Source organism: Lichenostomus cassidix, chromosome 25, assembly GCF_008360975.1.
Source record: "Lichenostomus cassidix isolate B80296 chromosome 25, HeHo_3.0, whole genome shotgun sequence".
NCBI classification, from domain to species: domain Eukaryota; kingdom Metazoa; phylum Chordata; class Aves; order Passeriformes; family Meliphagidae; genus Lichenostomus; species Lichenostomus cassidix.
The window spans coordinates 5,232-27,511 of NC_139505.1; the positions used below are offsets into that span (position 1 = coordinate 5,232).

The 22,280-nt window shown below is 43.7% G+C and overlaps 1 pseudogene; it reads left to right on the forward strand.

Annotated features, from left to right (window-relative positions):
• Positions 1 to 2,189: 2,189 nt before the first annotated feature.
• Positions 2,190 to 22,280, forward strand: part of LOC146427047 (mutS protein homolog 4-like) — a 52,774-nt pseudogene continuing 32,683 nt past the window's right edge.

Sequence of the window (22,280 nt, forward strand, 5' to 3'; positions counted from 1 at the left end):
TTCAGTACGAGCTGGAATCCAAGGCAGCAAAGTGGTATGCCACCATCGACATTGCCAATGCCTTTTTCTCCATTCCTCTGGCAGCAGAGTGCAGGCCTCAGTTTGCTTTCAACTGGAGAGGTGTGCAGTACACATGGAACCAACTGCCCCAGGGGTGGAAGCACAGTCCCACCATCTGCCATGGACTGATCCAGGCTGCACTGGAAAAGGGGGAGGCTCCAGAACATTTGCAGTATATTGATGACATCATTGTGTGGGGGGACACAGCAACGGAAGTATTTGGGAAAGGAGAGAAAATCATCAGAATTCTCCTGGAATCTGGTTTCGCCATCAAGAAGAGTAAAGTCAAGGGACCTGCCCGAGAGATCCAGTTCCTGGGAGTAAAGTGGCAAGACGGATGGCGTCAGATTCCTTCTGAGGTCATCAATAAGATCACCGCGATGTCTTCACCAACCAACAAGAAGGAGACACAAGCCTTCCTAGGTGCCATAGGCTTTTGGAGAATGCACATCCCTGAGTACAGCCAGATCGTGAGTCCTCTCTACCTCATAACACGCAGGAAGAACGATTTCCACTGGGGCCCTGAACAGCAGCAAGCCTTCACCCAGATCAAACAGGAGATCGCTCATGCAGTAGCACTTGGCCCAGTCAGGACAGGACCAGAGGTAAAGAATGTGCTTTACTCTGCAGCCGGGAGCCATGGTCTCTCCTGGAGCCTTTGGCAGAAGGTGCCTGGGATTCTGGAGTCGAAGTTACAGAGGGTCTGAAGTCAACTACACTCCCACTGAGAAAGAAATCTTGGCAGCTTACGAAGGAGTCCAAGCCGCCTCAGAGGTGATCGGCACAGAAACACAACTTCTCCTTGCACCCTGACTGCCAGTGCTGGGGTGGATGTTCAAGGGAAGGGTTCCCTCTACCCACCATGCCACTGATGCCACGTGGAGCAAATGGATTGCCCTCATTACGCAGCGCGCCCGTATTGGAAACCCGAATCACCCTGGGATTCTGGAAATTATAACAAACTGGCCTGAAGGTGAGACTTTTAAATTATCTTCAGAAGAAGCAGAGGAGCCAGTAGCACGTGCCGAGGAAGCACCTGCAGCAGTGCAGAACCTGAAAGGCAGCTCTCCCCTGCTGCGGGGGAGGGCTGCCCCAGAACCAGAACACGCAGGATGGTCATTCCATGGCCACGAGCTGTGGGGCTGGTCAGACGCGGTCCTTGTAGAAGCGTTGCAGGTTTAGAAGGGCAGCTGTTTGGTTCCTGGTCTCCATGGTGTTTTATTGAGGAAAACAGGGGAGGAATGGGGAGACTGGGGAGGGGGAAGGGAAGGCGAGGGAGGGTACAGGTTCCATACGAGCCCAGAACCAAAGAGCCCCGTTCCGGATCTGGCTGGGGATTTTATCTCTAGGGATGGGAGGCAGTCCTGACTCACATCCAGTCAGAAGGGGTCAGGGGGGTGGGGTCAGGGACAGGAAGGACACACATTACAACAAACACCCCCATATAATGAGCTGCCGGAGAGTGAAAGACGCTATGCCCTCTTCACTGATGGTTCCTGCTGAATTGTAGGCGCAGAGCGGAAATTTAAAGCTGCAGTATAGAACCCCACACGACAAGCTGTACAGGCTACCGAGGGACAAGGTGGATCGAGTCAGGTCGCAGAGCTTAAAGCCATCCAACTGGCTTTGGATATTGCCGAACGAGAGAAATGGCCAAGGCTTTATCTCTACACTGACTCTTGGATGGTAGCCAATGCACTGTGGGGATGGTTAGATTGCTGGAAGAAAGCTAACTGGCAGCACAGAGGAAAACCCATCTGGGCTGCTGAGATTTGGCAGGACATCGCCGCCCGGGCAGAAAAGCTGACCATGAAAGTTCGACACGTGGATGCACATGTACCTAAGAGTCGGGCTAATGAAGAGCATTGTAACAACGAGCAAGTGGACCGAGCTGCCAAGGTGAAAGTGTCACAGGTGGATCTGGACTGGCAGCACAAAGGAGAGTTATTTCTAGCTCGGTGGGCCCATGATGCCTCTGGTCATCAAGGGAGAGATGCGACATACAGGTGGGCTCGTGACCGAGGGGTGGACTTGACCATGGACAACATCTCACAGGTCATCCACAGCTGTGAGACTTGCGCTGCAATCAAACAGGCCAAGCGGGTGAAGCCTCTGTGGTATGGTGGACAATGGTCAAGGTACAGGTATGGGGAAGTATGGCAAGCTGACTACATCACACTTCCCCAAACCCGCCAAGGAAAGCGCTACGTGTTGACCATGGTGGAAGCAACCACAGGATGGTTAGAGACCTACCTTGTGCCTCATGCTACTGCCCAGAACACCATCTTGGGTCTGGAAAAGCAAGTCCTGTGGAGACATGGTACCCTTGAGAGAATCGAGTCTGACAATGGAACCCATTTCAAGAATGGCCTCATAAGCACCTGGGCTAGAGAACACGGAATTGAATGGATATACCACATCCCCTATCATGCACCAGCTGCCAGGAAAGTTGAACAGTGCAACGGACTACTTAAGACAACTTTGAAGGCACTTGGCGGGGGAACCATCAAAAATTGGGAACTGAACTTAGCAAAGGCCACCTGGATGGTTAACACAAGAGGTTCTATCAATCGAGCCGGTCCTGCCGAGTCCAAACCCTTGCACACAGTGGATGGAGATAACGTCCATGCTGCAGTTGCCTGTGCCGGGTGACACCGAGCCCCTGTGCAAGCGAAGGCAGGCAGCCTTCTCTGGCAAAGAGCCCGGGCCGTGCCGCCACGCTCCAGCAGCTCCCTGCATAGGCCGGCTTGGGCAGCGTGGAGGCCCAAAAGCCAGTGCCAGGCAGTCTGCTGCTCTGATTTCTGTCAAGTGGTGAGCCAGAAATGTCCCATTTTAAGGAAAGGGGGGGAACAGGACTGGAACGGTGCCCCTTTGCTACAGTTACTGACATCCTGGGAAGACAGCCACAGTTGGGAGGGCCAACGTGGAGCAGAGGGGAAGCTGTGAGGAGCAGGCTGTGCAGCAAAGCCCCCATTTGTGCAAGTGGTTCTTGTGGAGAGCTTTTGGATAGATTTGGGATGAGAGTTATATGCAGATTTGGGGGCTCAATCTGAATCGTGGTGCCGAAGTGCGCGGATAACAGGCACGAAAAGAGCAAGGGATGTGGCGTGATCTCATTTTGGATGGGTTTTTGCCTTCTAGTTGTTCCAGGAGCAGAGGTTTTCTTCCCTGTGGAGCAGTGAATGGCGGCTTCTCTGTCCATAACTTTGCCTTCGGCGAGGCTCACGGGGGCTTGGAATGGTCCTTTCGACTTTGTTTCTAAAGTCCCCGTTTTTCCGTTTGGCAGAGATTCACTCTTGGGCCTGGACCAGACGGGCAGGTGTGTCTGGAGAACGGGACGAATATCTCCGCAGCTTCTGCAAAGTGGAACTTCAAAGCCGTTCAATACCTTGGCAAGGTAAGCTGCTTTCTCAGCTGGGCACTTTTCTTGGCATAGGCACCATTTGACCTGCACAGCCTGCCGTGCACTAAATGTTTCATGAGGACTTGTGTTGTCTCTCTGCCTCGGTTGTATGCGGATTTTCAGGAAGGCTAGAGGCAAGGCCTGAGCATACGCCTTGGATGGTTTTCACCGGTTGCACTTGTCAGCGTTTTGAGGGTTCCATTCATGCATTCAGCCTTACCCCCTTGTCTGGGGCAAGCAAGGAATGGACAGATCTCAGGAAATTCCCAAAGCTGGTGAACTTTTCCGCACACTGCGCTGTGGACCAAGGCCAAAGGAAGGCAAGGCCTGAGCATACGTCTTGCATGGTTTTCACCTGTTGGACTCGTCAGCATTTTGAGGATTCCGTTCACACAATCAGCCTCTCCTGTCTTGGTTCTTTGCAGGAACCAAGGTTGTGGATAAAATATTCAAGACTCGCGGTCATGACTCACTTTGAACTGCTGTCAGATGAATACTTTTAGGAGATGGTCTGAAGCTCACCCCTGTGGCACTGACACAGCAAGGCAGCTGCTGAAAGCTTTGCTCCATCTTATCATTCCAAGGCTTTGGCTTCCTTTGGCCTTGATCCCCCAGTGACGAGAAAGGTTGTCAAACTTCTGGAATTTCTTGAGATCTCTCAATTCTCTCCTTACTCCAGAATTTTAAAATTCAGTCTTCTCAGCTCGCCAAAAGAAGTAGATACCAGAAGTAGATACTACAAGAAGTAGATGTGCTGTTAATATCATACAGCTCTTTTAATTAGGTAATTAACACTGGAATGGCAATGCTAAGAAATCAGGAATGGGAAAAATGACAGGCTTTCCAAGCCTTAACTGTCTGTCAATTACTACAGTAATCTCTTAGCCTCATTCTTTTACAAGCTATTGTCCTCCGTGGTACTGTCACGTCTTTAATTTTATTCCTATCAACGAGGCTACACAGCTTAACAGATCTGTCCCAGGTAAGCAGTTTTCACTCTGAAGAACATAGATGCTTTACCTACTGAGTGGTCTGCATCAGCTATTAAGTACTGACAACGGCCTTCTCTAAACAGCCCTCTAGCAACCAGCTTATTTCAGTGGGCTTGTGTTGCGCAAAACGAATATTGAAAGGCTGGGGTTTTCTTCGTTGCTCGTTGTAGTTCTTAATAATTTAATATTCAGTATCAATTCAAGCAATTCAGTGGTGAGCCAGGTGGCACCTTCAGCCCCACTTACATGAGTCCACTTTTGACAGAGTTGTCTTTGGGGATTGCATCCCTATGTCCATAGCAGTCTTAAAGCTAAGCTTCTTGCTTGTCCCTCATTCTGGTTTTGATGGCTCTTATCTGCATCTCCACTGATGGCTGCAGCAGTTACCACTTTCCAGGGCTGCTGTAGAGCACCTGCACTGTCATGTCACTGTTTGACCTCTCTGTTGGTGGCCTATTCCCTGTGGGAGTGAGTCGCCCCAAGCAGGCCCAGAGACACTTCAGAGACAAATAACTATTACAAACAATTGTTTAAGCTAGGATCAACATAATTGCAACAGCTTGTATTTATAACTGTACATACTCCTCTTCCTTTGGCATACAGCAAATCTAATGCAAGTCTATTTTGTATAGCTAATTGTGAGATGCTCTTAATCTTGATTTGCTGTGCTCTAATGGCATCTGCATTGGCATCATTATGGTCTTTATAGTGGCAGAAAGATTCACTATTGATTTCTCTAGTTCATTTACTCCGAGCCAAAGCTGTGTTTAGGAACAACACTAATGTGGAGAAATACTGGTCCTGTTGCACAGCGACCTTGCACAGGCACTGTGTTCACATATCCAATATCAGCCCCACCCTGGGGGCACTGGCCAACACCTGGGCTTTGGTCTTCACTTAGTTTGATTCTTATTCTACATATTGGACCACTCATAGATCCAAAATTTTGAGCAGTTAATTTCAAAGGGATTTAGGTTTCTTCTTAATTTTTTGAAGAAAAAGAAGAAAGACAGAATATATGGAAATTCTAAGAGGAATGTTAATTCCCTTGGCTTTCTTGGGCATTCCATCCCCCAGCAGGATTTGCTTTCTGGGTTTCGCTGGAGTCAGGGATGGGGAGAATGGAGCACTGCCTCTGCTGTGTCCATGACTGAGAGCACCACTGTAGGGCTGGGATTGGAGCTCTGTGGAGCACTGCCTCTGTTGTGTCCATGACTGAGAGCACCACTGCATGGCTGGGATGCTCTGAGGGTGGGTGAGGAGCAGTTCACTGTCTCACCAGGGCAAGGCCTGACCTGTCCCCTCCCCACAAACACACCACACACACAGGCATCCTGAAGTGTCTCAGAGACATTAATCTTTTTAGTTTTTGGCAGCCCACTTCATGGCTCAAGACAGTGATCAGAACCACTGAGAGCTTTTCTTATTTGTAATTTAATTAACTGACTAGGACTCTTGTATCGTTAGTTTTCCCTGCTTGGGATCTAATTAGACTGTCTTCTCCCTCCCCCCTCTTTTGGTGGGAATTCTAGCAGACAGAGCAGAAAGGAAAGAGGAAAGCATACTGGAATTCGTATGAATGGTAACTGCTGTTTTAAATTTAAAAGCTTTAAATTTAAATTTAAAATTTAAATTTAAATTTAAAGTCTTTAAATTGCAGAGCCCAAAGCCTGGCAGATCAGTCCATGATCTCAAGCGATTTCTCAAAGGCAGTATCTTTCTTTTGTGGGGCTGGAAAAACAAATATGCATGTAACAGCAACAGTTAGAAATGTGACAATCACAAATATAACTTACTTGGTAGAATAGCCAGCCATCCTTTTGAAACCTTTTCATTTAAAAGAAAATTATTTTTGTTTGACTTACATATGGTTATACCTCAGTTTTGCAAATTTAGATTTAAGTCCATAAGCTAATGGGGCCATTGTTTTATGTGCATGCACTAAAAAGGGTATCGATTTCTTTTCTTTCTGGCTTACTTACCCTTTGCATCTGAAGCCATACCTGCTATCACAATTATTACAAGGTTCTGCTAGGATAGTTGACTGATCCAGGAACAACACTGTGGATAACACTGTTCTGGAAATACAAAAAGCAAAACTATTTAATGTGTTTCATTTTGGCGTTGCAGCTTTTAACAGATTTACTGTATATTATATTGTCCAATATGGTTCTTTCGTGTTCTTCCTTGTCTGGAGTTTCACAGTAGAGAGGAGTCTCTGGCCATAGATATCACAGTTGTGAGAGTAGTCAGCAGTTCTTTTTTTGCTTTTGTGGCTTGAGTGGTTCCTTGTCTCACATCTGGACACACTTCGCTTTTTACCTGATGAGGACACACTTGAACATTCAAACTTGTTAGTGATATTAAAACAAACTTGCACAGTGATAACACATGTTAGAGTGGGGAGAAGGTTGAATTTTTTTGCCTCCTTCAACCCCCATTGGAAATTCTTATATTTTATGCTAGCTCATTTTATTTTGCAACACAGCCAGTTTTGTTTTCCTTCTCTGCAAGCACGCAGATCTTGGTTTTGAGCGCAACACATTGTTCACACTTTCCTTCAGCTGTGTCAATTTGCATCTCCTCTAAGGCAATTTCTCTGGCTGCTTGAAGGCTAAAGAATTCAAGAAGCACTTGAGCAAAACTCTGCTCATAAAAAACCAACCACTCAGAGTAACCCAGGCAGGAGACTTTAACTCTGAAATAGTTATTTACAAAATTTGGTATATCCTTTATACAAATCAAGTTTCTGATGGTCCTGACACATGGAGCTTTAGTTTTTAAAAACCAAACTCTAAATTCTTGTGTACACCAAAGACTTTTGAATTCACCATGCACTTGTATTTTAAGCACAATAACATTTTGGTAGTTACTTTAAATAGAGAATAGCCAATTATACTATTACTACTGATTTATTTTCATAATCTAATGTTGTGGTTTTGATTGGCCCCAAAACATCAGCAAAGTATCTTTAACATCTAAGAAAAATTTAACCCCACAGAAGCTGTTGTAGTAGGCCTGAGGAAGTGTCTGAGGGGTGGGGAGTGGCACAAAGATGGCTCCTGTGTCTCTTGAGTAAAAGTTATTTTTGCCTCTCATTTATCCTCCAACTCAGTTAGGTAATTAAATCACTTTGCAGCTTTAAGTCTAGAGTCTGCCTGCCCTTTCTTCCATGCGTCCTCCTACCAGTGTCCTATCTCACTTAACTCCTGAGATTGGTGTGTGTTTTTACAGTTTTTTTCTTTCCCCTCTGCTGCACGTCTGCAGCAGGAGAGAGCAGAAGTGCCTGGCATTTAGTCAGGGTCAAACCCCAACATCTATTATACCATTTTCCCTGAGGCTGCCCACACTTTTGGGTTTATTTCAGCATGACTCCTCAGACAAAGGTACCACAGTGTTAGCTTTTGTAGTTCATCACAATATTAATGTGCATTCTGACTTTAGCCATCAAATCTCTTTCTAATAAATTACAATTACAATTAGGAACAAACAGAAATTCATGCATTTCAAACTTATTCCCCACATCTCCCAATAGCAGCTGAAAAAGTGCACACTTCATCTTTTCCACTCACCCCTTGAATAATTAAATATTTTGTTGACAATTTCCTCTCTTAGGCATAAAACTCAAAGTGAATCAAGAGCTTTCACATTCCTTCTCAATCTAGGCCCACCTTAAAAGTTATAAAGGGCTCTTCTGTGGGGTGTCCCTGGTGTAATGGGAGCCCCTGACATCCTTAAAAATTAATTTCTATTAATCACTGGACTTCCTCCCCCTGAGGATCTAGCTGTTTCCACGGACATTCCTGCTTTCAGTATCTCTCTGCCCTGCAGATAGCACACTGATCCCTTCTTACATACATTTGCTGTATCTTTCTGACCAGTTCATTCAGGAGCTTATTCTGCCCTTCCTCTATCCCCCATACCCAGTACTGCCTCGGGGTGCTCATTCTCTCACAAAATCATTCCAGTGATCCAAACAAAATTCTTCCTAATCCTTCCATGTACAATCCGCATTTTCCAGATATTCTTTCTGCAGTGTCTAAATGCAGATCCCCCTCCGGCACTTCCAGCAGGCATGGCTAGCAGCACCACAGGTGACTGGGGTGCCCTGCAGCCTCACGGAGGCCAGGAGGCCACTGCCACCCTGCCCCAGGGGGTGGCAGGGTCAGGGACTGTCCGGTGCTGAGCCTGCAGCTGTCCCACAGCCCCAGCTTGGCTCTGCACCTCCCCACAGGCTCCCAGCCTGTGCTCCCAGCCCTGCACCTCTGTGCTCACTCGTACCGCTCCGTAAGTGGAAGATACAGGGGACTGCAGCTGGCCCTGGGTTAGCTGACAAAATTGGAAGACAAGACGAGGGAAGGTGCTGAAAAACACCCCAATCCTTTTTTTTTCTCCTCTCTTCCCTCTTCTTCCTTCTTTCTTTATCTACCTGCATGCCCACTCTTTCTACTATAACATTCTACACAACTGTATTCCAGCAGCTATACACACACAGGAGTCCCAAAGGGATATCTATTATACTCAACTAAATACATTTATCCTGCTGGCATCCCTGCATGAATTTATATGCCAGTAAAAATACAATTTGACACAGGTACTTTGCACACACAATACACACACACATTCCAAAAATTTCAAAAGCACTTGGGCAAATAGACAGTATCACTTCCTCTCACAATTAATACAAGTGCACAAAATCCAAGCCTCACAACTATTTCCACACACTAAACACAGGATTTCAAAAGGAAAATCAAATGGAGCTACATTAGAAAGGTGTTGGGGGTCTAGGTGTTCTCAATTCAATAGCTAAAATCTTTCCCCTCCAATAATACAATCTGCTCCCCCTCCGGATACTCCAAACCAACCGTTTATATACGATATATACTCATTCACTCTTTGCCAGTCACTTCGCTTTCCTGTGGCCGTTTCTACCACCAGCTAACGGAACCACTGATAGAGCTCCACTCTCACTTTGTGTTCAGGGCAGGTCCTATTCATTCTCTCACACAGTTACAAAATAACAACAGACAGAACAAAAGCAGCAGAACGATGGTGCAGTACAGCAGGGTCCAACCCCTTGCCTAAGACCAATTTTCGTAGACCCAGTCTCAACCCACCCTTGGGGACTTGTACCCTGGACCTGCAGGCATTTTTGGTTTTAAAAATAGCAAATACCTTCATTTGGTGCAGATGGTCTTTGGTCTACCCGTGCCATGAGCCAAAGGACAGCTGAGCTCCCCCTGAAAATTCAGGGTCGCAACTGGGAGATCTGCTTACCTCTGGATCCAGCAGCTGAGCAGAGTTAGGGTCCCATCCTGAGGTGCCAATTTGATTCACCCCAAGCAGGCCTGGAGACACTTCAGAGATAAAGTCAGTGGGTATTTGCTTATTCTGTGCACCAGGTGTGGGGGATTCCCTCCTCCAAACACACACACTGGGCACTTCAACAACACAATATTATAGGTAAAATTCATAAATATCCATCACATTTCCCAGAATAGGAGTGATTATACAAACCATTTCTCAGCAGCGGTTTCTGTGCTGGCTTCAAACGGATTATTGTCCCTCTTATCTTGATAAGATTTAGGGAATCCTGTTTTTCTAGGTTTTAGAATTCACATATTCTGTCTCTCAATAGTTAACTTGAGTTACCGATTGATTACCCCTTTCTCAGGAGTCATCCTTGCTCATGCTCTTTCTGCATCTCAGTCACGTTGCTTGCGGTGTTAGGTCTCCATATCATGGTTGGAGCTGCCCTGGCCAGGGGTGTAGCAATACTAAAGACAGGCTAGTACAGCCTTAAGGTGGCATGGAAGTATGTTGATCTGTCCAGATATTTTTGGCAAAGACTGTACAGTTCATCTCTGGGCTGCAGACAGCTGGCACAGTTATGTTCATTGTCTTTTGTGGGTGCATGGAGCAGTAGTTTGTGTGGTAGAGGAGCGGGCTGGGTCTTGAATGTGCCTTGGCTTTCACAGGTAGGGCTCAATATCTGGGTTCTTTTAGCTGTGTTAATATAGAGTAAGCTACAAGTGGACAGTCAATTTTGATAGACCTTTACTTGTCATGAATTTCAAAAACGAAATATGAATTTGAATGCTCAAGTATTTCTAATGAACTTTTAAGCCTTGATGCCTATATAACTTGGGTCAAAGTTACAAGATGCCGTCTTGGTTTGAAAGACAGGTGCCTGCTAAGAGAGGTGGAACCCTCCCTTAGAATAGAGAATGTGACCCTCCTTCCCTCCGAATTATTTTAACTTTGAAATCAAGGGCTTTCAGGCAAAGGTATGGGGAAAAGGAATAACAGTTCTTTACTAGTATCTATAGCAGAGTAAACAAGCAATAACAGGAATAGCAACAACAAACAAAACCAGAAAACCAATGGCAGATGTCTTTTGGGCTGCTGAGCACTTTCCCATTTTGTGTAATCACAGTCGCAAGCAGCAGGGGTGCTGTTGAGCTACTGGCTGGGCAGGGCAGATACGATGACTCCCGAGCAGCTGCAGGTGGCGCTGTGGTGCAGGATCAGGTCAGCCTCATGCAGTTGGTAATGGCAGGTAGGCTGGGCAGCAAGCAGTGCTCCCCATCCCCCGCAGTTGTTGCAAAAGCGCAGCCGGGCAAAGCGTGCACTCCTGGTAGGGAAAAGGGTTGAATCCTGCGCCTTTTTTCCCCAGCAAAAGCTTACCCAGCCAGTAGGAGAAAACAGAGCACAGCTGGATATCCCACGGTCGCAGCCAGAAGCCAAAAAGCAGTCGCTTTCCTCCCGGTGTCCAACAAAGGAGTGTCTGGCCAGAGAGCTTCCTCTCCTCACCACGCCCAGCCAGAGTCTTTGTCTCTTACAACAGACTTAATAGCTCTGAGCACTTAGACATTTGTTTCCTAGTAACAGGATAGAGAAAAATTCCAACCTCCCCAACCTCTAACAGATGCTTATATAGCTTGAGTTGTAAGATATCAGTATAACCTGAATCATAACTTTCTATACAATGTAATAGCTAGTATATGGTTAACTAGTTGCTTTATGCTTAGATAGACAAAAATTAAAAAAACCCCAAACTCACCAAGTGGATCGTTTCAAAAATAGATAAGTATAGTTTCAAAAATAGACATGTGTAGCTATATTGGGAAGCAGCAGGATGTACTAATGAGAAATTGGCAAATGTAAAGCCAGTTAGCCACACAATAAAGAATTTAGACCAGCTACATCCAGAAAGACCAAGGAACACCATAACTGCCCATGTTCCAAAGACAAAGTTGAAAGGTTCAGATGAGAGGAAGACCTTGAGCCTTCATCGAAGAAGGCCCCCAAGACCACCTAAATTGGGAGGTGCAACCGCAGTGCAGAAGAACTATTTATAACCATGAGATAACATTATGTAAATTAGTTCTGGCATGTATATGATGATGTCATCATGATATAGCAATATTAAGCAATATTTACTGTATAAATAAACCACAGCACTTGACAAGGGTAGGCAAATTAGGTGGAAAGATACCCCTCACCTCTGGTGCTATATAAAAAAATACCTGCTCTATAGACATCAGTCTATGGGGTTTTATTTCTAGCCTACCTTTTCAGTCATCAGCCTACAGCCTTTAAAAGCCCCACAGGCTTTTAGATAAGGCAAAAATTCTTTCAGCTTCTCAGTTGCTTGATGAATTCTTTGGTCAAAGCCTGGAATGAATTTATGTTTCAAGGTTTGGAAAGAAGTTTCAATAGGCTTTGTGTTGAGTGTGAAGGAATGAGAGCACCAATCAGGTTTTATCTAACTGTAAAGTTTGAGGGAAAAATTTAAATTAAATTTTTTTTTCATTCCAGCTTCCTTTGCATTTGCCACTTCTTTTCATCCAGGAAAACAATGTTTAATAGCTAGAAAGTTGCTGTTTTTCCATGTTGTGTAGAAAAAATTGAATCCTCTTTGGAGTTTCTAGTCTCTTACAGACTGAGACAGCCTGGGAATTAATATGTGGGTGATATTGCATAACAGTGTAGAACATTTCACTCTAGATTGAAATCCTGTTTATTTTACTGGAGTTCTCTGATGAAGGTCTGGTTAATGTAATTTCATAAGTCAGCTGTGATTTCTAAAGATCTTAGATTTAGGTTAAAAATTGTGTGAATATATGGAGTGTTTCATAGTGCAGGTGTACTTAATGCCAGAGACAAAATTGTGCCTAATCAAAATGTTAATTAAAATGGTTTTAGTGGTGTATATTACATGATGCTAATATACAAAGCAGTGTTAGTGTTCTAAAATGTCGCTGTTGAGCCGCTAGCAGAGAAAAGACCTGAGTTCTCAGTGCAGCAAGAAAAAGAGCGCTTATTATTTTGATTTCAATATATATAGACTTTTCAGAAGTCGCCCAGATTGGTCAGACAGAAACCTCCCCCTAGGCCTGATTGGCCAGGCCTGAACTGTCCAAATCTCGAGACACTGTTTAAAAAACATCCAAACTTTATCTTTGTTTATAAAACACAGCGGAATGTTCTCACGAGAAACACCTGTGCTAGCCACACTAAATCATGCTGATGCCTGTATAATTTGGGTCAGAGTTACAAGGTGCTTACATTGCTTGAGTTGTAAGATACCAATATAACCTGAATCATAACTTTTTATACCTTTATAACCTGAATTATAACTTTTTATACTAATATAACTTGAATTATAACTTTCAATACAATGTTAGGGCTGTTATATGGCTAACTAGTTGCTTAATGCTGCATTGACAAAAAACTCACCAGGTGGATAGCTTCAAAGGTGGACAAGTATAGTACTAATGAGAAATTGGCAAATATAAAGCTAATTAGCCACAGAATACAGAATTTAGACCAGTTAGAATGAGAGACCAAGTTATGGTAACTGTGCATGCTCTGAAGACAAAGGTGAAAAGTTCAGATGCGAAGAAGATCCTGGAAGCCTTCATCAGGGAGACCCCCACGACCACCAAACTGGGGAGGCGCAAGCACAGTGCGGAACTATTTATAACCATGAGAACATGTTACGTAAATTAGTTCCGTTGTGTATATGATGATGTTATAGTGACATAGTAACACTAAGCTTAATTTGCTGTATAAGTAAACCACAGCACTTGACAAGGGTGGGTGAGTTAAGTGGAAAGATCCCCCTCACCTCCAGCGCTGCAATAAACAACTGCTTGATAGACACCAGTCTATGGGGTTTTATTTTCAGCCTATCTTTTTGGGCATCAGTGCCTAGAAGCACATATTTAAGACAACTGCAGAGATAAACAAGCTTTGTGGTTATTTCCGGGATCTTTTGGTATCAAAACTCCTGAGCAGGAAGAAAACATTGGTGAAGCTCCTGCTAAAACAGTCTGAATGGTGAAGAATCAATGCGGTAAAAATTTTGTTTAAGTGCAGTACTCCTGCTTTAAAGAGCAGGGCAGGTCCTTCTCTTGTGTTCCTGTGGCACTCACATATTTATAATGAAACCCACTGTGTGGCCAGCAGCTCTTTTTACTGCTGTATCATTTGCAGCTGAAGCTCGACAACTTTTCCCAGCAGGACCCATGTGGCAGTGAAGCACGGAATTGACTCCACAACTCAGATAGTTATGAAGTAGGTATGTGTTTATTCCAGCTGGGGTGCATGGGGGTAGCCCCTCCAAAAGCATGCACACCGTCTGCAGCACTTCACTAGGTTTATATTAGGTTACAGATTACACATGCATAAAGTTAGACAAAGCCCCTATACATATTCATTATTCATATTATAATGAGTTCAAAGTTCATTTAAATATGCTTGCGCAAGTGCAGTGTGTCAGATTAATTGTGGGTAAGGGTCCCAAATGATTGATGATGGCATAATCGATAGCCTTCCTCGTGATGAACTCTTCACCCTGTCCCCTTGCGCATGCTCCCTTGGTTCTTGGACCAAGCCCAAGCCTAAGAACCCACTTGTACCAGTTCGGGGCCCAAGGGCAGGATGCTCGGTTGCATTCAGTGGTTTTTCTCAATTATTTGGCTCTCTTCTCTCTATCTTCCCCGATACTAGATAGGCACAAAATCATTAAGCGAATAATAAATTGTCTTCAGCAGGCAGATCTTAGTAAATCATTATCCAATCTCTGGCCTTTTAAATCAGTTCAAAAGTTATTATTTTTATTATCCAGCTTCTAGTTCTTTTAAATTAATAATTTCTATTTTACCCTAAATCAGCAGTGTGGGGAGCTGGCCCCGGGCAGGTGCAGGTGCCGGTGCGGGGGTGCCGCCATTGCTGGCGGTGGGCATGGGGCCACGTGGGCCAGGGGCGATGCTGGGGGCTCACACCATGGCGCCGTCTCAGCCAGCTCAGACTCTTACAAGGGCCTCAGCTCTTCCACACCCAGCATGGGTGGGAGGGTGGAGCAAACACCCCACTGGGGCGTCTGAAACCCTCTGGGGTTTCCGCAGACGCCAGGCAGCTCGGAGAGCATCGGCAGCTCCTCCAGCGATGGGGTGCAGCTGGGTGGCTCCAGGTGAGAAGGCCTCGCTGCCCGTCTGGCTGCAGGGAGCAGCACGTTTAGGCCAGCGCTTTCCAAAAGGGGAGGTACAGTCTCTGCCCAGGTCTTTATCTCTTTCTTTATCCTCTCTTTATCTCTTTCTTTATCCTACTGCTCTCTTTGCTCGGGTCGGATTCCGAAAGAGCTGTTAAAAGTGGTGCTTACTGAGAGGGAACAGCAGCAACTCACCATCATAGTGACCTTCTTTCATTTAGCCTGCCAGAACAATTGTGAGAAAGATGCTCTCACTATTTACATTTTGAAAGGATTTATTCACTCATTTACATAGTAAAAACAATGATAAGAGGCTTAGAATGGCTGTCTGCCTTTACACAAAGTGACATGCAGCACTGGGTATGGCTCAGATAACCTGTAGCCAGACAGCCTTGAGGGCTGTGTCGCTACAGTTTATTCCCCACCCCTATCACCTCCTGTCGGGGTTTGACCCTGACTAAATGCCAGGCACCTCGACTTTCTTTTGCTGCAGGAAAAACTGCAAAAATACACACCAGTCTCGTGAGTCAAATGAGATAGGACATTGCTAGGAGGACGCACAAAGAAAGGGCAAACAGGCTCCAAGCTTAAAGTTGCAAAAAAGTGATTTAATTACCTAGCCAAGTTGGAGGATAAATGCAAGGCAAAAATAAACTTTCCATATACTATTTTGTTCACTCACCCCCCTCCGTCTTACGAACCCATTTTATTCAGCCCCTTTCCTCTTTTTAACCAACAAGCCCGGGTAGGGAGGCAGGGTGTGGGTATTTTCTCAGTCCACAGAGCAAGTCCATAAATTTATTCATCACCACAGTTCTTCTACTACAAATACTCTTTATCTCTACTTATCTCTCTCTCGCTCCAGACAGTTTTCCTGCTTTCACCCCCCCACCCTCTTAAGAAGCAGTCTCTCCGCTCACCCCCCTTCTCTCTTTTCAAACCAGCAACACAGACAGGGGGCAGGGTAAGAGGTGTTCTTTGGTCAGTATAATCAGGGAGAGGGGTTCTCTACTTAGCCACGGAGTCCTTCCCACGAGAGACAGTCCTCTGGGAACTTCTTTGGCATGGGTCCAATCTCATGAGCAACATCCCGCCCGAATTCTGCTGCAACATAAGTCCTCTTGTCCACAAGGTGCAGACTCTCCCGAGCCCAGACCACACTGCTTCCGTCCCAGGAGCAAGGCCTTTTTCTCCCTTGCAAGGCCTTGTAGCTTTAACTCTTTCGATGAGACTCCAAACTGGATCACAGCTTTCTCCAGGCATCTACCTCCTCCTCTGATGTGGGCTGCGGGTGGATTTCTGCATCCTTGTGGACTCCATGGGCTGCAGGGAGATCTCCTGCCCCCCCATGGCCTTCACCACGGCTAGCAGAGGGTTTTCAGCTCTGGCACCTAGAGCACTGGAGCACCTCCTCCCCCACCTTCTCCACTGACCTTGGCGTCTCCATGCTGTTCTCCCTCCCCATATTTTTACCTCCTCCTCCTCTAACTACAAAGAAGTGCGTGTCTGCCTTATTTTGATTTCTTCTTAAATATGTTTTCACAGAGGCGTAACTAGCACCTCTAATTGGCCCAAACTTAGTCAGCAGCATGTCCATCACCTTCAGAGCCATCAGAGATTGGCTCTGCTAGACTTGATGTAAAAACGTCCAGAACTTTCACTCAAGACACACAAGAGCCATCTTTGTGCCACTCCCCACCCCTCAGACACCTCCCCAGGCCTACCACAACAGCTTCTAAGGGGTCTAAATTTCTCCTAGATGTTAAAAAATACTTTACTGATGTTTTGAGCCTATCAAAACCACCATATCTCCCTTAAGCCCTTGTGGAAAGCTGGCTTGTAGAAAAGGGGCATGCCGACGTAGACAAATTGCTTCTTAACACTTAAGACAAGCTGCTTCTTAACAATAGCCATATTCAGCCAACTATTGCTTAAGATGCCTGTGTCCAATCAGCGATCTAGGTCGCAATGACCTTGCTGCAACATAGAGGTTGTGGGAGCCGTCGAGAATGCAGTAATCACTAGCAAGAATGCAGAAATCAGGCATTATAGATAATATGTATCTATGTTTAAGGCAAGTAGCCAAACTTAGGGCGTGGAAGTATATAACCAATAATATTGTACGATTACAGAATATGCATGATCTAGTTAACTACACTATAAAACTGTATACTGCAGATCAATAAACTGAAGCTTGTAGTAAACCCATACTGGATTGTCAAGCCTCCGTTTCTCGGCAAGCCCTCCCCCAAGGACTGAGGTGATTGGCTGGAGATTGTGTCAGTTCCTTCAATTGGCTTGTCGCTTGCTGCCAGTTGTCTGGGATCTTGCCATAGGCTTGGTCTTCACCCCATGATCTCCTTGCATTTATCCCTTTATGCAAAAATCCCACTCAAACTCCTCCTTCAATCACATCCCCAGTATTCTGGAACATTCTAATCCTCCCTATCATTAAAATATATTATGTACCTAAGCTATAACAATCATTAACTTATAACAAAGGTATTAATTTGACATAATATCAACTGCCCGAAAATACAACCATTAGCAACAAACTCATTATCCTTCAACAAATGAACAATATCAACAACCATTAGAACCACACTTTGATCATAACCCCTCCCACCAATTAATTATCATCTGCAAAAGCCAACTCCAACAGACTGTTTTTAACAGCAATAGAAGTTGTTTCTTGCACTTTTTTAAAGAAATGTATTTCCTTTAGATGGTAGTAGCTGAGTTCCCTTTTGGGATCAATAAATGTGTTTGAATTGCTGCACAATGTTTGTTTGACAGGAGAGACCTGAAGCATATTTGTTTAGTTCTGGGTTTTGGGTTTGAGTTTGATTTGTTGGTTGTTTTGGGAATTTTTTTGGGGTTTTGGGATTGTTTTTATTTTTTTGCAGGGCCTTTGAAATAGTTTTAAGTGGTTTTCATCCCTGATGTGTGGTAAGAATGTTGTGGTCTTACAGTGCAATACTGCTATGATAAACACATATCATAATATTGGCTTTTCACGAATATTAAAATGGATACTATGTGTATAATTTTAATTTTTTTTACAAATGTAGCCTTGCTGTGAAAATATAGCTGTGCAATGATGACTAATGCCTTTCTTTTTGTTGCTAGCTAAGCTTAGACGTAGTAGTGAAATAGCTAGTGATATAGTTTTGTTAGAATGCTTGAACTGCCTGCTTGATTGGATAACATCCAACAAACAGACATTTCAACTATCAGCTGCTGTCGTCTGCAGAAACTACAATTTGGGAGTGATAACAGGACTAATTAAAACCACAACCAAGAGCACTGCACATGGTCAGAGGAGGTGGATCCAAGGATGAGCTAGGCTAAACAGTTCCTAGAACATGTAAACTAGTTTGGGGCAAAGTTTGAATATGCATAACTGTTTATGAATATGCATTAGGCCAAAGGGTATGTAAAGGGTGTCTCTGTCAATACCAGGTGTGCTTTTTGGCTGAATGCCAAGCACCCAGCTCAGCACTTTTGCTTTATCTCTGTCTTCTATTGCCTTTTATTAAACTTTTAAATCCTAACAGGAGAGAGAACCTAATTTTTCACATGTATATAGTTTGGTTCATCTGGTCTTTGAAATTACTGGTTTCCCCCTGTTACACCAGATTTGGTACTTTCTGAGAGAAGTTTCTTCCACCAAAATTCTGAGTGAATTTATGCCAAAATCTAGGTGAATGCTATTTCTAAAATATCATATTGCAATGCTGATTTGTCCACTCTTTAAAGTGTCCCCAACCAAATAGTCTGAACTAATATTTTGATCACTTGTCACAGTTTTAAGGTTAAAAAAAACGAATGAACAAACACAAAGAAAACCCCACCTGACCCTCCAAAAAAATGCAACCAAACCTCAAAACCCCAGTACTGTAAATATTTTTGTATCAACCAACCATGATAAAGAGTCATGCAGTTAATTGATCATCCATAAACAATACTGAAGTATTTTGTCTTGTGTGTCAATTTTAAATGTAATAAAAGAAATAGAAACATTTGAGTTTGCATGTTTTATAATACCTGGAGCTTTTTAAGTGGAACTGCTGTTTATGTTTTTGTTCAAATTTTATCTTAAAAAGCAGTTATCTAAACTAGATTAAGGATGTCTTTAGTCATCTCAAGAGAATTGAAAACAAATTACTTAAATAATTTCTGGGAACTTAAAAGTTCTTTGTTGCAACAATGGTATTTTGCAGAACTTAAAAACGTAGGTAGATCTTAAATATATGAGTAAAAGAAACTGCTGTACATAAACAAATCCCAGATTATTGTATGATTTCTGAGAGTTGATCCCCATAAATTCAAAGGGTTATCATTCTCAGGAGGTTCTTTGTTTTCTTGTATTGTCCTGTTTTTAAAAGGAATGCCCAGCTTTCAAAAAAGGTTTTCATAAACACGTGTGCAGTTTTAGGTAAAGATTTTTTAAATTATGGGCAAATGTGAGATAAATTTGATTTCTAGCATTCTTTCATAAATCTGAAATTCATTAGACTATGAAATGATATGTAGTAAAGTGACTTCTGTTGTATTATTTCAGTTCAACAATGTACATTTTTTTTTATTGGCGCTGCTGGTAATATTGTAGAAAATAATCATCTTAATACAAGCTTGTTTTTAAAGCAGTCTGATTTTTATTTCATTTTATACCCCGGAGAGCTTTTATAAAATAACATTTTGTTTGGATATCTCTATTTCTACTAATAAAAAATGGAATTTTTGTAAGGTGAATGTTTGTATACTGCTTTCTGAGTAAGAATTTGTTGTGTCTGTTTTTTCATCATTTACTTATTTCTCTCCCCTCTGAGAATCATATTTTGGGGACAGAAGTTCTTGTGCAGAAAATGCTGACACATTGAATCTCATGAGTTCTTCTGTGTGAGGCCTGAATAGCACATGCATAGGAGAAACACCTCTCTGTTCTGGTAGATCTGTTTGCAGAAGCCATTCCCCTCATATGGGATATTCAGGTAAGATTAATAGCTTTTAGAGGAAATAGTCCAACTTACATTTCTGACATTATTTCATTAAACATAGTTTAATTTTTAATATGATATGTTTAGATACTGAAGTACACTCAAAACACAATGTGTTTTGTACTACAGAAGATGCTGCCAATGAACAATATACCAAGAAGAAAATACTGCTTTACATACTGGGAAGATGATTTGGTATTGCATCCTCTTGCTACTTACTTTACAGTCATGCATGAATTATCAGTGTAGTTACAATTCAGACTTTTCTCAAATTGTCCAGAATTGAATTATATTTGTGGAACTGTAGTGTGGTTACTGAAGAGCCCAAATTCATGCCCATCTCTAATCAGGGTTTATTTTTAGTCTTATAATGCATGGGACTTCACATATTACATAATTTTAAAGATTCTCGATGCAAGTTTTATGTATTTTGTGTGTAGAACACATAAAATATGTTCTATACATAAAATACACGTGTAGAATACTACGTCTTCAGAACACTTACAGAGTATCTGATGTGGGTACATTTTGCAGTGCTTTGTATGAGCAAAATGATATTATAGGGTAATGATGCCTTGTGCCATGGTATTTGTGTAATGTGCTCTGGTAATGCAAAAGTAATAAGATTTAAAGTTAGTTCTTTCACAGTCTGACTAATCATTATCAGTTCAGTCCTTAGTGTTCCTAAAGCCTTCATACATCTGTATATTTGTTTATCCTTGCTCTGGCATTTGTGATGCTGCTTGATCAGTCTTTCATTGATCTGCACTGAATGTAACTGAATATTTGTGACTGTTTTACAGCTACATCCTCATCTGCAGTCTGTGCTGATACTATTGCATTGGTTATTGTAGCTGTAGTGGAAGGAAGAGGCCTTGCCAGAGGTGAAGTAGGAATGGCCAGTATAGACTTTAAAAATCCTGAGATGATATTATCACAGTTTGCGATGATATTATCACAGTTTGCAGACAATGCACCTTATGCAAAGGTATTTTATGGGCTAATTATTATGACTTACTTTCTTGAAAAAAGCTTATGACTAATGGGAAATTAAATTTCTAGTTTGTGGAAGAGATTTCTCAAAAGTGAAAGTAAAAAGTTCTAGAAAATGTACAGTGTTGAAAAAACTGCCATTTTCCTTACTGTGCCTTAGATGTTAAAGAGGAAAGAATGTTTTTGTAAAGAAGAACAGCTTTTCTGCAAAATACACTGTGGGACTGAGATTACTTGTTTGGAAGGGCATTGGGCAATATATGGCAGTAGAACTTGCAAATATTTTTCATCAGGCAAAACACCTCTGAGTACAGAACTGCATAAGTGTGTGTGTGTGTGTGTGTGCGTGTGTATGTTGGAGTAATTACAGCTCTGGCTTTGGTTGCATAAATACTTGTCGGGGGTTGAGAATTTCTTCCCATTCCTGTTGCCAGGCAACAAATGGGCCGATGTTCAGAGTGATCAAGGCTTTTGTAAAAGACAATGGCTAAGTTTTGGGCAGGGCTAGGTAAGGGAGAGCCTGCCGGAGGAACGCTCTCTCGTGGTTCGGACGCTGAGGGTAGAGGCTGCTGGCTCTTTGCTTTCCAGCTACTACCGGAGGAGGGTCCAACTGTGCCCTGTTTCTCTTCTCTCCTGGCTGGGTGAGCTTTGATTCAACTTTTTTTCTCCTCACGGGGAAGTGCATGTTTTTCCCACCCCGGGCTGTGTTCCCTCGTGGCTGCTGCCGGGAGAGAGTCCGGCTGCCTCTGCTGCCTGCCCCCGCCCTCTGCCGTGCGAGACCGTGGCGTCTGCTGTGACTGAGGAGATTCTCGCTGGCCGGAGAGAGAGAGAGGGCGCCCGTTCCTGCTGCCCTGTTCCCTCGCTGCCCTGAGCTGTTTCCTGCTGCGCTGCGTGTTTCTCATCCACCATTGCAGCTGCCAGACGGTGAACTGACCCTGCGCCACAGCGCCACCTACAGCCGCTCGGGAGTCATCGCACCTGCCCTGGCCGGCCGGGAGCTCAACAGCGCCCCTGCTGCTTGCAACTGTGATTACACCACACGGGAGAAAGTTCAGCAGCTCACATTATCTGCTGTTTGGTTTTCTGGTTCTAGTTGTGGTTTGCTATTATTGTTATTGTTTGTTTATAGATACTAATAAAGAACTGATACTCCTTTTTCCCATACCTTTGCCTGAAAGCCCTTGATTTATAAAATTAAATAATTTGGAGGGAGGAGGGGAAAGAAAATCACATCCTCTGCTCTAGGGGAGGGTTCAGCCTCTCTTGACAGACACCTGTCTTTCAAACCAAGACAGATCTTGGCGCCCAACATGGGGCACGAGGGCATTGGAAGA